General features: G+C 35.1%; 2 pseudogenes; one reads left to right on the top strand and one right to left on the bottom strand.

The window, feature by feature from the left end:
• Window positions 1-1,274: 1,274 nt before the first annotated feature.
• LOC138835193 (U6 spliceosomal RNA) lies at window positions 1,275-1,373 on the bottom strand (annotated as a pseudogene).
• A 9,525-nt stretch (window positions 1,374-10,898) lies between these two features.
• Window positions 10,899-10,995, top strand: LOC138835190 (U6 spliceosomal RNA; annotated as a pseudogene).
• Window positions 10,996-14,908: the final 3,913 nt, after the last annotated feature.

A 14,908-nucleotide genomic window follows, 5' to 3' on the forward strand; every position in this document is an offset into this window, starting at 1 on the left:
CACTGTCCCCTGTGGGGTACTCACCCTGGAGCTATTTGTTTCCGTGTGATGTAGGTTGTTGTTGGTTGCCATTGCAGTCAGAGTTCAATTGAAGTGGTTGTGGGCTAGGCTGAGAGGTGGTGGCTCTGTGTGTTTCTTTTCTGTCACTGCCTCCATTGACACTGTTTGGGTCTGCTCCACAGGATGGGCCTCTGGCCTCCACCCGAGGGGTGGGGCAGGGACTCTGTTCAGGTTCTGATTGCTGGGGTTTGTCTCTGTTTGTGCTCTCTGGATCAGCACCACTTCCTTTCAGTTCTTCTGCTCTGGTGTTCTGTGGGCATCTCATGTATCTCTGAGGTTCCTGCCATGGGACTGAGTGGCTTTGGTGGGATGGAGCCTCTCTGCTCCAATGGAGAGTGAGGGGAATGGGTGGGATCTTTGTGTAAGTTTCCTGCTCGGAGGTTTCTTCATTCGTCAGGATCAGCCGGTCTGACACTGATACCTCAGGGGTCTTTGGTGCCGGTGATCTGCAGACAACTCCCTGTGTATCTGGGCCACCGATAGCTCCCACCAGGCCGGGCTGGCCATGGCTTGGCACGCTGCTTTGTGGCCAATAGACATTGGGGGAGGCGTCTTCAAGCTTCTCTGTTGTGAAATTCTTCTTTTCAACTCCTGTTTTTCTCTGGATGTTGATTTTTTTGTTGTTGTCGGTCTCTTGGGGAGATTAAACGTTGGAACTCAAACTCTCTTTTTGGTTGGGGAGAGCTGTGGCGTTCCCCCAGTTCCCCGTCACCATCTTGGACCCCCTCGAGTTTTTGCTTTTTTTTATTCAGAAATAATTTTAATTTATCTGTTGAAATGAGTACTAAAGAAACTAAAGATATTTCTGGTGCTTATGTGAAAAATTATACCTTAAAATATTCTGTATTCTGTTTGTATAATGCCCATAATCTATTTTATTCTTTCCTAGATATAAGACTTTGAATTCTACATTGTTTTATAATATATAGGTTCATTAATAAATGTGTCCTTTCAGATTGCATTCCATACCAAAACAGTTTAAGATTCCTTTTTTACTAGGTCTTTATAGTATATTTCTTTGGAATAAAATGACAATGTTGTCTAATTTAAAAGTTTTATAACGATTATGCTATATAAAGGCCTTTCTACGGTGAAGATTTAATACACTGATGTCAAACTAACTTTTATTTATATGGATTACATGTATTGTTACACTAGTAATTTTGTAATCAACTTTTTAATAATTGTTTTTCATTTCTTGCATCTGAAGAATGAAAAATCTGGAATAATTCCCAATTTTTCATATCATCCTTTGCAATTGCCATGTTAATCTCTGTATTGGTGTAATTTGGGTTCATGTGCTGCTGAAGCATGTAATGTCCTCTAAATTTAGGTAGTTAATGATGCAATATTTATACAGGATTATATCCTTGGGTGCCTGTTTGTAATAAGGAAACCTTATTGTTTCTAACAATGCTACTGATCTTATTTCCCTAAAATTCTGTGTATAATGGAAAATAATTATATTGTTCAGTTGATTGCTCACGTTTCTAATTTTTTTTGTCAATGACTATTTTAAATCTTTTTCATTTTAGTTTAATCATACTTTGAAGCATTTTTAGCTAGGTCCAAAGGGGATGGCTTTTTCAAATACTTATTTATTCAACTGAGTTTGCTCTGTGTAGCTAACGGATTCAAAGTGAGCCTTGCTTAAGAGCTACTTCTAAACTTCTGCAGCTGAAATTTTCCCAAATGCGGTCTCATTGGCACAAATGTCTACCTGATGCTTTACCCTTCTTCCATGTAGGATCAGACCAACCAGAATATCTTACCCTGATCGCATAAATTGTCTTACTTGAACAAAATAAATCTTAGTTCCATGGGATCATAGAAAAATGAATATTTCAGACAGAACTTTTCAGACTAGAAGGTTTTTTATCAAAATATAATGGTTTATTATACCTACCATTTCAAAAGTAGCTAAAGCCAAGAAGGTGAAAAATTGTTCATACGCATGATTGCCTAATGTCCTGGCCTGTCTATACCTTCCAACCAGGCAGGAACTTAGACTACTGCCTTTCTATCACCAAATATTTTCATAGCTCCAGGAGAAGTCCATATGTTTCTCCTTGTTATTAGGCCTTAAATTGGTAATGTTTCCTCTTGCCTCCAATCTGTAAATCTACAAAAGGTAAAGGTTTAAATCTAACTCTATCAAACACTGAGGTAGAGATAATGGAAAAATACTTTAAAACAGAGTTGCTTTGGATACCCTAACCAAAACAGAACAATGCAAAACATGTGCCATTTTATTATATTATATATAGTTATATATTTTATATTTATATGTGCTGATTTTATATTTCACACAGTGAAACTAACTAGAATCAATTGATAATTTGACAAATAAATTGATATTTATTTATTCCAATAAATAGAATTGGAATGTAAATAATTAGGTTTAGAATATATATTAGAATATAAAAAGTATCAATGCAATGTCTTCGGTATAAACTTGTGATACCTACTAAGTGTTCATGGTCTTCTGAATTCACATTGTTAAAAATCAATGTTGTTTTCCTCTAATCTATAAGAGATTTTACTCTGATGCTCTGTTTATTGTTTTAACTCACTGGTCCCAAACTGTTTTTCTCCATATTTCTGATGCATTCCTCCTACATATTATACTCCAATTTTGCTAATATGATATCTAAAAGACATTTTTCTTCTATAGACCCATGGGTCCTAATATCTTATGGCTGAGTTACCTGCATCATCAGATAACAGGGGCAATACTTCTCACCTAGGCTTACGCAACATGCCAGCAGACAGTAACTGAAAATCCATCTCAATTTCTCATTTCTTATATTTCAGGCTCCAATTCCTTGAGAAACAAGAATTAGCAGCAAGCAATTGTGTAATGTAAGGCAACTTAAAATGAAAGATGAAGTCACAAAATCGAGAGAAATTACTGTATTTCAACCTGAATTGACAGATGACCAGCCCATATGAGTGAACAAGATCAGAAAGTGTCACAAGATTATTTTTAATACCCCTCCCCTAATGACTAATGTAATATTTCAGTCCAGCATAAGTGGGCCTAAAAAATAGTTCCTGGAAGGATAGATCCGTGATTGATCTACCATGGTCAGGAAAATGACTTAGAGGTTAAATTTAATTCAGCAAAACATTAATTGAGAAGATCGTTTGTGCTTCAAAACACTGGTACTTTAGTACAACTTGGTTCTGTGGTATAAAAATGTTGTCATTCTCAAACCAACCTACATTTTATCTCCTGAAAGTGTATTCCTTTTCAAATAAACTTTTTGAAATCACACTTACCAAAATAACATTTGATAAGTAGATGACACTTAGTGACACTACAAGTTTTTCAAGTGTAGGGAGCAAGTTACAATAGAGTTGATTCATTCACCCAGCACTAATGTCAGACAGGTTCAACCATTCATTAAAGTCTAAAAGTAGTACCACGCACCATTTGTGTTGCTTAGTAGGTGCCTTCCAGAAATTTGTTTAATAGATCAGCCTCCCATATTTCAACCCTAAACATTAGCTAATAAAGTAAATTTCATCACTTAATAAGGGGCATTTTAAAAAGTCACAAATACTTGCCTAATCATATGCTGTTTTGTTTTCCCTCTGTCTAACACAGTAAGTCTTGAATATGGGTACTCATCTGAGATGTGACAAAATCTATCTTCTATTTCTATCATAATCTTCTATAGTAGTATATGTTACTTTCCTTCTTTTTCCAAAACTTATAGGTAGTAGAAAGTTTTATTCCATGTAATATAAAATAATCACACATCATTGTACAAAACCATTCATAAAAACTGGTAGTTAAGAATACATTCAAAGCCATTTTTAAACTTTCTTGTTGACTAATGATTAATCTTCAAATGGATGAGAATATAATCATGTCTAGGTGTTTCAAGTCTCCAGTCTTGAAAATTGTTATTGCAGATGAATGAATTATGGAAATATAAGCTGACATCAGTTCAAGTATGTGCAGGACTGAAACTCCATGGAATGTATATAAACCTTTCAAATATTAACAGACAGTTTAACAGAATGACTATCAGGAAGTTGAAACCAGAGAGCCATAATAGTAAAGACATAGAATGAATGAAAAAATGCAACAAGGGGCAAGTACAGCTAGAATACTCAATGTACACATTTGAGAAAGGAAGTGGTAAATCGGAAATAAATCTTGGAGAATAGGGTGGTTGAGAATGATAGAAGGTGTCACTGTGATCCAGGAGCAATGGATAATTAGGTGGACATATTTAATTGTAAGACACTTGCACAACCTTTGGAAATTCAGTTAAAAAACACAAAAACACATAAAAATCACAACCAAACAGCAATCTGTAGGGAGTATGAATATGACCTCTCAAAAATTTTAAGCAGTTAATGGAGGGAAGTCTTAGTAATAGCAAACAAAGATTTTCAAAGAGGGCAGTTTGGCGTAGGGGAGGATTCTGAACAGATTTAAATAGATTATCTAAGGTTATAAATCACATATATCTGCTGCAAATATTATCTTTCTTCTATGAGTTCTCTTTGTCTGAACTTGATACTCCAGTCCTGAGCCACAATTGATAGCTTGGAAAAATGGAATGGAAGAAACAAAATGAAGAACCCATTACTCCACTGTAGAGAAAACAATCCTTTATTTTTTCCTCTCATCTCTCTTCACTACATTTTATTCATACTTTTAGGTCAATTCATTTTGAATTACATTTTCCTTCTTTATTCTGGCAAAGTAATTGGTCAAATAATTCACTAAAAGTTATTTGCCATTTTTTTTTATTTTGCTGTTTAATTGACTAAGCGAGTCCATTAAACTTTCCTCTTGTATTTGGTTGCCATGAAACAACATCTATGTTAATGAGGACAAATCTAATGTAAAAATTGTCTCCAGAAAACCAGTCCAAGAAACTGTGATTACAAATACTTGGCTAACTTTTTTCTTTTTCCTTTACCTTGAAAGTCTTCTTGTGTCTAAATTGCTCAGAAAAATAGGTGCTCCATCACATTTTGTTTCAATCAATTCTAACCTCAAGGATATATTTTGCTAACAAGATGCTTAGAGGAAACCAAAAAATACTCCATTTTTATCTTCTCACTTAAGACTCTCCTTAGATACCATATCAGGAACAGTGAAGTTTTTCTTTGCAAAATCATTTCAATATATTATTTTTCTCTTGTTCTTGCATTTGCTCACCAAGATGTATGGAGAAGAATAGAGGTAAATCACCCATACCTTGGAAGACAGGTCTGTTACAAAAGGACAACGCTTCTGTGTCCTACTTCTATGTCCTCCTCTCAGCTCTTTCCTGATTTCCAATTAAACACAGCTTCTTGGCTATTGAAGCCCCACCCACTGCTTCATCTTCATAGTTTCTCTTTTAAAACTCTTTTAAGGGTAGAGACCCAGCTATATAAAACCAATCTGAAAAGGATCCCAAACCTCAAAATCTAAAGGAGTTTTATGATTCTTCAGGAGGACTATTGGGAGACCTAGGACCCCCCATGCCAATCGTTTGATCATCACATTCCTGCCTCATTTTGTCCCCTTTCCTATTGGCCAATATTCGTCTCTGTAACTGATCTGGATATGACCAGGTGTCAGGAATGGTAGTGGTTAGAGCCCGTCTAGGAGACAACTCCTCCGCTACTTGCACTCTCAGCAATCACTGGTAACCCAATGACTCATATCCTTTTGCAGGTTTGGTACGTGTTCCCCCATTTATTGTTCTGGCTACTAATGACTCTCAGTTTTCCCAGGTTCAATTGATTCATCCGCGCACTAAAAGAGCAGTAGGACTGATCCTTACAATCGGGTCCGCAATCATCGCTACAGTGGCTTCAGCTACCACCGCCGCTGTATTGCTGTCCCAAAGCGTGTCCACTGTGCAACAAATAAACCAGCTCATCCCTCAACTGTCATCCATAGAATTATAACATTTACAAGTTGCCAATCATCTTAAGGGAGGCCTCCTTGTGCTCCAACAACAAATAGACTTGCTCCAAGAACAGATTACGTTTCTTTGATTACAACAAGGAGGACTATGTAATGCTATGACTAATTCTGTCTGAGCTTACCACTCCCGCACCCAATTTCACTGAAGTTAGTAACTACCTCAAAGGCCCTAAGTCCCTTAAGTACTTAAACTTCAACCAAAACCTGCTGCATGATGTTACCCACCTAAACCAGACCACCATTCAGCTTATTCCCGCTGTCTCCTTTTTAGAAGATGTGCTTAAAAAGTTACAACAAAGGTTTTCGCCATCCTCTCTGGTCATCTGGGGAGGCCGTGCACATGTAGCGCTTACTCTCCTAGGAATTATTAAATGCTTGCACTCCCGGCAAAAATGCCTCCAATGACGGGTCACCATAATGACGGTCCTTTTAAAAGAAAAGGGAAAATTTGTGGGTAGAGCCGGTCAGATCTGGTTGAGTCAGCTAGAGTAGCAGTTGAAGCACAGTTCCTGCTCATAGAGACGTGACCCACAGGCACGTCTGCCTAGCTTTCCAGCCATGAGCTGTCTATGCTCCCTACATGCCCCCAGGGGACCAATCAGTGCCTGTCACCAAGCAGTGCCCATCATCAACTCCCCGCTAAGTAATTGGCTGGGAAGGACTCAGGAGGTTGGGAAAGCTGGAGCTATAAAATCCCAACCCTTGTGCAGAAATAAACCAGAACTGCTTAAGCCTGTTCTCCCAATGTGTGTTCCTTGAGTGCGTCATTCACACTTACCTCCTGCCAGAGATCTAGCCCTACAATGTAGCAATGGGGGAGGCCTTATAGTCCTTCACCTTCATTAGACTTGAAGCTAAGAATCTGTGATTAGTTGGAAATCAGGCAAGAGCTAAGAGGAGGACAGAGAAATAGGACATAGGAGCATTGTTCTTTTGTAAAAGACACTGTCATCCATGGTATGGGTGATTCAACTCTATTCTCCATACATCTTGTTGAGCAAATGCAAGATGAAGAGAAAAAAATGATCTATTGAAATAATTTTGCAAAGAATAACTTCACTGTTCCTGATATGGTATCTAAGGAGAGTCTTAAGAGAGAAGATAAAAGTGCAGTATTCTTCGGTTTCCTCTAAGCATATTGTTAGCAAAATATCTTTGAGGTTATAAGTGATTGATCCAAAAATTGGAAGAGTACTTATTTTTGAGGGCACTTTAGACAAAGAAGACTTTCAAGGTAAAAGAAAAAAGAAAAATGTATAGCTAAATATTTGTGATCACAGCTTCTTGGACTGGTATTTTGGAGACAAAGTTTTACATTAGAGATTGTCCTCATTAACATTGATGCTGGGTTTCCGTGGCAACCAAATGCAAGCGGGAAGTTTAATGGACTCGCTTGGACAAGAAAACAGCATGATAGAAAAAAATGGCTAATAATATTTAGTGAATAATTTTGACCAATTACTTTGCCAGAACAAAGAAAGAAATATTTAATTCAAATCACTTGACTTAAACTTATGAATAAAAGTAGTCAATAGAAATGAGAGAAAACGTAGACTACTGTTTCCTCTCCAATGGAGTAATGGGTTCTTGATCTTGTTTCTTCCATTCTATCTTCACAAGCTATCAAGTGTGGCTCAGGACTGGAATATCCTTTCAGACCAAGAGAACTCGCAGAAGAAAATATTTGCAGCAGATGTAGGTGATTTATAACCTTAAACAGTCTATTTAAATCTGTTAAAATTTCTCCTCTACCCCAAATTGCTCACTTCGAACAGCTTTGTATGCTTTTCCCAAGATTGTCCTTCATTAACTATTTAAAATTTTGAGAGGTCATAATCAGACTCTATAGAGATTGCTGTTTGGTTGTGCTTTTTGTGTGTTTTTGCTTTTTGTTGTGTTTTTTCACCGAATTTCAAAAAGTTGTGAAAGTGTGTTACAAAAATGTCCATCTAATTGTCCAATGTTCCGGGATCAGAGTCACTCCTTCTATCATTCTCAACCAACCCCTTCTACAAGATTTATTTCTGATTTACCATTTCCTTTCTCACATGTGTATATAAGTATTCTAGCTGTACTTGCCCCTTGTTCCATTCTTCGTTCATTCTATGGCTTTATTATTATTCCTTTACTATTATTACTATTAATTCAATTTCCTGATACTCATTCTGTTAAACTGTCTGTTAGTACTTTGAAAGGTTTATATACATTCCATGGAGTTTCAATTCTGCATATACTTGAACTGATATCAGCTTATATTTCCATAATTCATTCATCTGAAGTAACAATTTGCAAGACTGGAGACATGAAGCACCTAGACATGATTTCATTGCCCTCCATTTGGAAGATTAATCTGTAGTCAACAAGAAAGTTTAAAAATGGCTTAGAATGTATTCCTAACTACCAGTTTTTATAAATGGCTTTGTACAGTGGTGTGTGATTATTTTATTTTACATGGGATAATATTTTCAACTACCTATAAGTATTGGCAAAAGAAGAAATATAAAATTTACTATGGTAGAGGAATATGATAGAAATAGAAGACAGATTGTATGTTTGTCAAATCTCTGATGAGTACTCATATTCAAGACTTAAAGTCATATTTCTTACTATGTTAGACATGTAGGGAAAACATAAAACACCATATGATAAGGCAACTATTCATGACTTTTTAAAATGTACTTATGTGATGAAATTTACTTTATTAGCTAATGTTTTGGTTTGAAATATTGGAGGCTGAACTATTTAACAAATTTTTGAAGGCACCTACTGAAAAACACAAATGGTGGGGGGTACTATTCCTACATTTTAATGAATGGTTGAACCTGTTTGGCATTAGTGCTGGGTGAATAAATCAACTCTATTGAAACTTGCTCCCTACACTTGAAAGACTAGTAACCTCACTAAATATCATCACTTGTAAAGTGTTATTTTGGCAAATGTGATTTTTAAAAGTTTATTTGAAAAGGAATATACTTTCAGCAGATTAAATGTAGGTTATCATTTGTTTGAGAATGACAACATTTTTATACTACAGAACCAAGTTTACTGAAGTACCAGTGTTTTGAAGCACTAAGGATCTTCTCAATTAATGTTTTTTGAATTATATTTGAGCTCTATGTCAAGTATTCCTAGCATTGGTAGACCAATTATGGATCTATCGTTCAGGAACTATTTTTTAGCCTGCTGATACTGGACTGAAATCATTCATTAATCATTAGGAGAAGGGTATTACAAATAATCTTGTGACATTTGTGGTCTTTTCCACTCATATGGCATGGTCATCTGAAAATTGAAAGTTTGAATTACTGTACTTTCACATTTTGTGATTTCATCTTGCATTTTAAGTTGCTTTGCATTTCCCAATTGCTCACTGCTAATTCCTGCATTTCAAGGAATTGGGGCCCTGAAATATAAGAAATGAGAAATTGAGATGGGTCTTCAATTACTTTCTCTTGGCATTTGCATGGGCATAGGTGGGAACTTTTGCCCTAATTATCTGATGATGCAGATAACTGGGACCTGGGATCCTAGGACCCATGGATCCTGTAGAAGAATAATACCTTTTAGACATCATATTAGTAAAATTTGAGTATAATCAGTAGGAATGCTTCAGAAATATGGAGAAAAACAATTTGGGACCAGGGAGTTAAAACAATAAACAGAGCAGCAGAGTAAAATCCCTTATAGATTAGAGGAAAACAACATTGTTTTTTTTACCATGTGAATTCAGAAGACCAAGAACACGTAGAAAGTATCACAAGTTTATACTGAAAACATTGCATTGATACTTTTTATATTCTAATATATATTCTAATCCTGATTATTTATATTCCAATCTATTTATTGGAATAATATAAATTAATTTGTCAAATTATCAATTAATTCCAGTAAGATCCACTGTGTGAAATATAAAATCAACACATATAAATATAAAATATATAATTATCTATAAGAAAATGTTTTGCATTGTTCCGTTGTGGTTAGGGAATCAAAGGCAACTGTTTTAAAGTATTATTCCATTGCCTCTACCTCATTGTTTGGGAGAATTAGAACTAAAGCTTTACCATTCGGGGATGTACAGCTTAGAGGCAAGAGGAAACACTGTGGTTAAAACACTACCAATTTATGGCCTAATAACGAGGAGAAACATATGGACTTCTCCTGGAGCTATGGAATATATTTGGTGATAGAAAATCAGTGGTGTAACTTCCTGCCTGGTTGGATGGTAGTCAGGCCAAGACATTAGGTAATCATGCATATGAACAACTTTTTCACCTTCTTGGCTTTAGCTACTTTTGAAATGGTAGGGTGTAATAAGCAGTTATATTTTGAAAAAATACCTTCTAGTCCGAACAGTTCTGTCTGAACTGTTCGTCTCTATATAATCCCTTGTAACTAAGATTAGTTTTGCTCCAGTAAGACAATCTATGCTGTCAGGGTAAGACATTCTGGTTGGGCTGTTCCTACATGAAGCAAGGGTAAAAGGTCAAGGAGACATTTGTGCCAGCAAGACCTCATTTGGGAAATTTTAAGCTGCAGAAATTTAGAAGTAGCTCTTAAGCAAGGCTTACTTTGAATCCATTAGCTCCACAAAGCTAAATCAGTTAATAAATAAGTACTTGAAAATCCATCACCTTTGCACCTATCTATAACGGCTTCAAAGTATGATCAAATTTCAAATGAAAAAGACTTAAAATAGTCATTTACAAAAACTTGCAAATGTGAGCAATCGAACAAACAACATAAGTTTTTTCCACCATACACAGAATTTTACAGAAATAAGATGAATAGCAATTTTGGGAACAATAAGGTTTCCTTGTTACAAATAGGCAACCAAGGATATATACCTGTCTTAAGATTGCATCATTGATTACTTAAGTTTATAGGATACTACATGCTTCAGCAGCAGGTCTACCCGAATTACAATACAGAGATTTACATGCCTCTTGCACAAGGATGATATGAAAATTTGTGAAGTATTCCATATTTTTCATTCTTCAGATGCAAGAAATGAAAAACAGTTATTCAAAAGTTGATTACAAATATACAAGTGTAATAATATATGTAATTCATAGAAATAAAAGTTAGTTTGACATCAGTGTATTCAATCTTCACTGTTTTAGAAAGTCCTTTACATAGCATAACCTTTATAAAACTTTTGAAATAAATAACTTTGTCATTTTATCCCAAAGAAATAAAATTTTATAAGGACCAAGGAATTAAAAGAATCTTAAAATGTTTCTATATGGAATGCAATCTGAAAGGACACATTTATTAATGAACGCATGTATTATAAAACAATGTCGAATTCAAAGTATTATATCTAGGAGCGAATGAAATAGATTATGGACATTATACAAACAGAATACTAAATATTTTAAAATATACTTTTTCAGACAAGCACCAGAAATATCTTTAATTTTTGTACTACTCATTTCAACAGATAAATTAAAATTTTTTCTGATTTAAAAAATCACAAACTCTATAGAAATCATTATAGATGTATGCAAACAACTCAAATATATTTTGACATCAAAGTCAGGCAATTCACTTGGAAGAATACCATGGAATATATGAATTTTAAAGTAAGGTATTGCTGTTGCTTTGTATTGTGAAAATATTTTCTATGGTCACATAGGATGGACTGGCAATTTTGAAATTAAAGAAACTTAACTGATCCATTAGGACTTAGGAGAACAATTTGTACAGCTTTCCACAACTTCAAAGAGGTAGTGATACACACTTATCCTTTTGGCAATATCAAATTCAGTTTCTTCCAAGTTGTGCTTCAGACCTGGCTTGATATAATGGTTCAATAGAAGGAGATCCAGCGTATCATTGCTAAATCTATTCCCAGCAGCAAGATGCATGGGGGTCAAGAGGCCTTTAACTTGGCCATTGGTATCTGCATCATGATGAAATAAAGAAGCCACTCTGTTATTATTCCATGTATAAGTACTGTGCAGGGATGTCCAGCCATTCGCAGTTATTGCATGAATATCTGCCTTGAGCCTCCAACTCATGGACAATATCTAAGTGTCCACTGTAGGCTTCTCGATGAAGAGGGGTATACTCATCGTCATCCCTAGTAATCACATGAGTGACCTTTTTGGAAAGTAGTCTCTGCACTGTAGTAAGGCGATTATTTTCAGCAGAACAAATAAGAAATTTGCTTGGATACTATTTCATTTTTTTTTGCAATTGATACCATTTCTCACTTTTTCATCTTGTTCCTCAACTTCATCAGAATTGCCTAACCAGAGACTTTGAGTGCCAGTGAGAATGAGCTGTCCATGTATTTCCCCAATAGTTCACATTGGATGATATGGTCAGAAAAATCTGGTGAATTTGCTGCATCTGTTTTTTTCACTATTATTTATTTTCTCTTTTTTCATTTTTACTATTCTAAATTATTCTAACTGGAGAGTAGGGAATTGGTAGAGAGCAGAGGAAAGATTTTCCTCCGTATTTAAAGGTACAGACTGAAAATGAGGACCAGTGTTGTCTTCTTGTGCAGCTTATTCTAAAAATGAGAAAACAGGAAATAATGTCTTCTATGTAAATGAATTGGGATATGGCAGAGCAGAAAGTGAAATGATGCAACCAAATATATAAAAGCAAAATAAATTATGATAATTATGGAGCAATCATATTACTTATAAGAACCATGAAAGGGAGAGAGGAAGAGAGAGACAGATGTGCAATGATTTAGCTAGCCACAAAATCCATCCCTCTCATCAAATTATAGAGCAAATAAATTTAGTTTTTAAAAGAGATGGAAATAGAATTTAAGATCAGATGTCTCCATTGTTTTAAATTATATTCTTATTATCTTAAATACTTGTACAAGGGAATTTTCATTCAACATATCAGTTTTTTAAAGTAAAATGGATCTTTATATAACTTTTCCACACCCTTCCAAACCTCACCCCACTTTAATTTTTTCTAGTTTCATACTATCTGTATTGAATATTATACCTTCAGGCTCCTCCTCCATAACTCTCTTTATTCCTTCCTTTTGAATTCCACTCACATATTCCAAGTGATAGTTTCCTGGTATTCATTTTGTTTTAGTAAAGTTCAATTTTATAAGAAATTACACCTTTGAAATACTCCTCTGCAAATAGCATGCTTTGGTTAATATTTTTGTGTAAACTTGTATAAATTTCTAGCTTCCAAATATGGCTCTGACTTAGTTCCATTAATATATTTTTAGATCTATCCATTTCGTTGCAAATAATGTAACAGTCTTCAAAATGGATGGGTTCAATCCAATTGTGTATATGTGCCACTCTTTCTCTAATCATCACTCTGCCAAAGGGCATCTGGGCTGTTTCCGTAACTTGGCTACAGTGAATAGTGCAGCAGTGAACATGATTGTGAAAGTGATTTTACTGTTACGTTTTGGAATAATTCATCACTTCCTTTGTGGGAGCAATACTCTATCCAGTTTTCCATAATAAGAACATCCTTCCCTTCATCTTCATCACAATGTATTGCAAGTCCTCAAAAACACACTTACCCCTACACTTACCCCTACAGGTCTCAATAAGCTAAAACACCACTGTGCCCATATTCTTTCAAAACATTTTTTTCATAATTGTACATATAATTTAGTGAGAACCTTCTATGTACTTTCCTAATGTGGGAATGAGGGACATGACAGAGTAAACGTAAGAAATATGCAACTTAATTAGCTATTATCATATTTAAAATCATGTTCAGCTCTAATTCATAGCCTCACATAATATTATTTTAATCTTTATTTGATTACTTCATCTAACCCGTAAATTATATCAGGTGAGTTAAAAGCAAAGGCAAAAAGTGTGGTTTGATTTTGACACTCATGTGTGAGGTTGCACAACATGGGCAAATAGATGGATTGGAATTAATAGCTCTTATCCATTTTGTTAACGTAGAGATGATTTTCCCAACCTGATTCTTGAATTCTTATTCCATTCAATAACAAGAAACATGTGATAATTTCCTTTGTTTTGCTCCTTATTAACTTTTTTTCCATTTTATTTTATAATGGATGATTTCATAAATGTACTGTAGATACAAAAATATGCTAAATATTTCTATCCGTATGCATTGATATATACATACACACATATATTATGCAGGTTATATGATAATGTATAATTTCAGTAACTGTACAATTTACTAAATTATTAAAACTATCGACGGCTCATGCCTGGCATCCTGGTTACTTGGGAGGCTGAGATCTGACAATCATAGTTTGAAGCCATCCTGGGCAAGAATGTCCAGGAGCCTCTTATCACCAAACAATCAACAGAAAATCAGAATTGGAACTGTGGTTCAAATAGTAGAGTGGTAGCCTTGAGAGAAAAATCTCAGGGTTATCATCCAGGTTCTTAGTTTAGGAAGTACAATCTACCCAAATAAAATCTATTTAATTTACACCTGTGTAATTAAAGTATTTCCATCACCCAAATGCACAACCATGCTCATTTGCAAGGTAACTCTGTTTTGTCTGAAGTACCATAAAATATTTTCACTTAAGGTGAAAGCATTGGAACGTGGGTTCATTCTATCTCTCTCATGCATTTTTCCACTCAAATATTCAAATCTTACAATTATTCCAATTATTTAAAATAATAGCTTTTTACTTTAATACCCAAATATTAGAGTTTGAATTGAGTGTCTTGTGCCCCCTAAATGGGTGCTCTTACCACTTTGTCATGTCTCCAGCGCTAAATTATCCTGATTATTTTTCAGATCCTTGTGTATGACCTTGGGCTCAGTCCATGTTATGTTATTCTTCCTGGAATTTAGAATAACAGGTGCATGGCATTGTGTACTGATTTTTTGTCCAGTCTGGGCTTTATCCTCTATCCTCTCAAGAGTAGATTCCCATGTAGTCAGGATTTTCATAAGTTT

The sequence above is a fragment of the Dipodomys merriami genome, unplaced genomic scaffold (genome assembly GCF_024711535.1).
Source record: "Dipodomys merriami isolate MVZ:Mamm:240054 unplaced genomic scaffold, mDipMer1.0.p SCAF_23, whole genome shotgun sequence".
Classification (NCBI taxonomy): Eukaryota; Metazoa; Chordata; class Mammalia; order Rodentia; family Heteromyidae; genus Dipodomys; species Dipodomys merriami.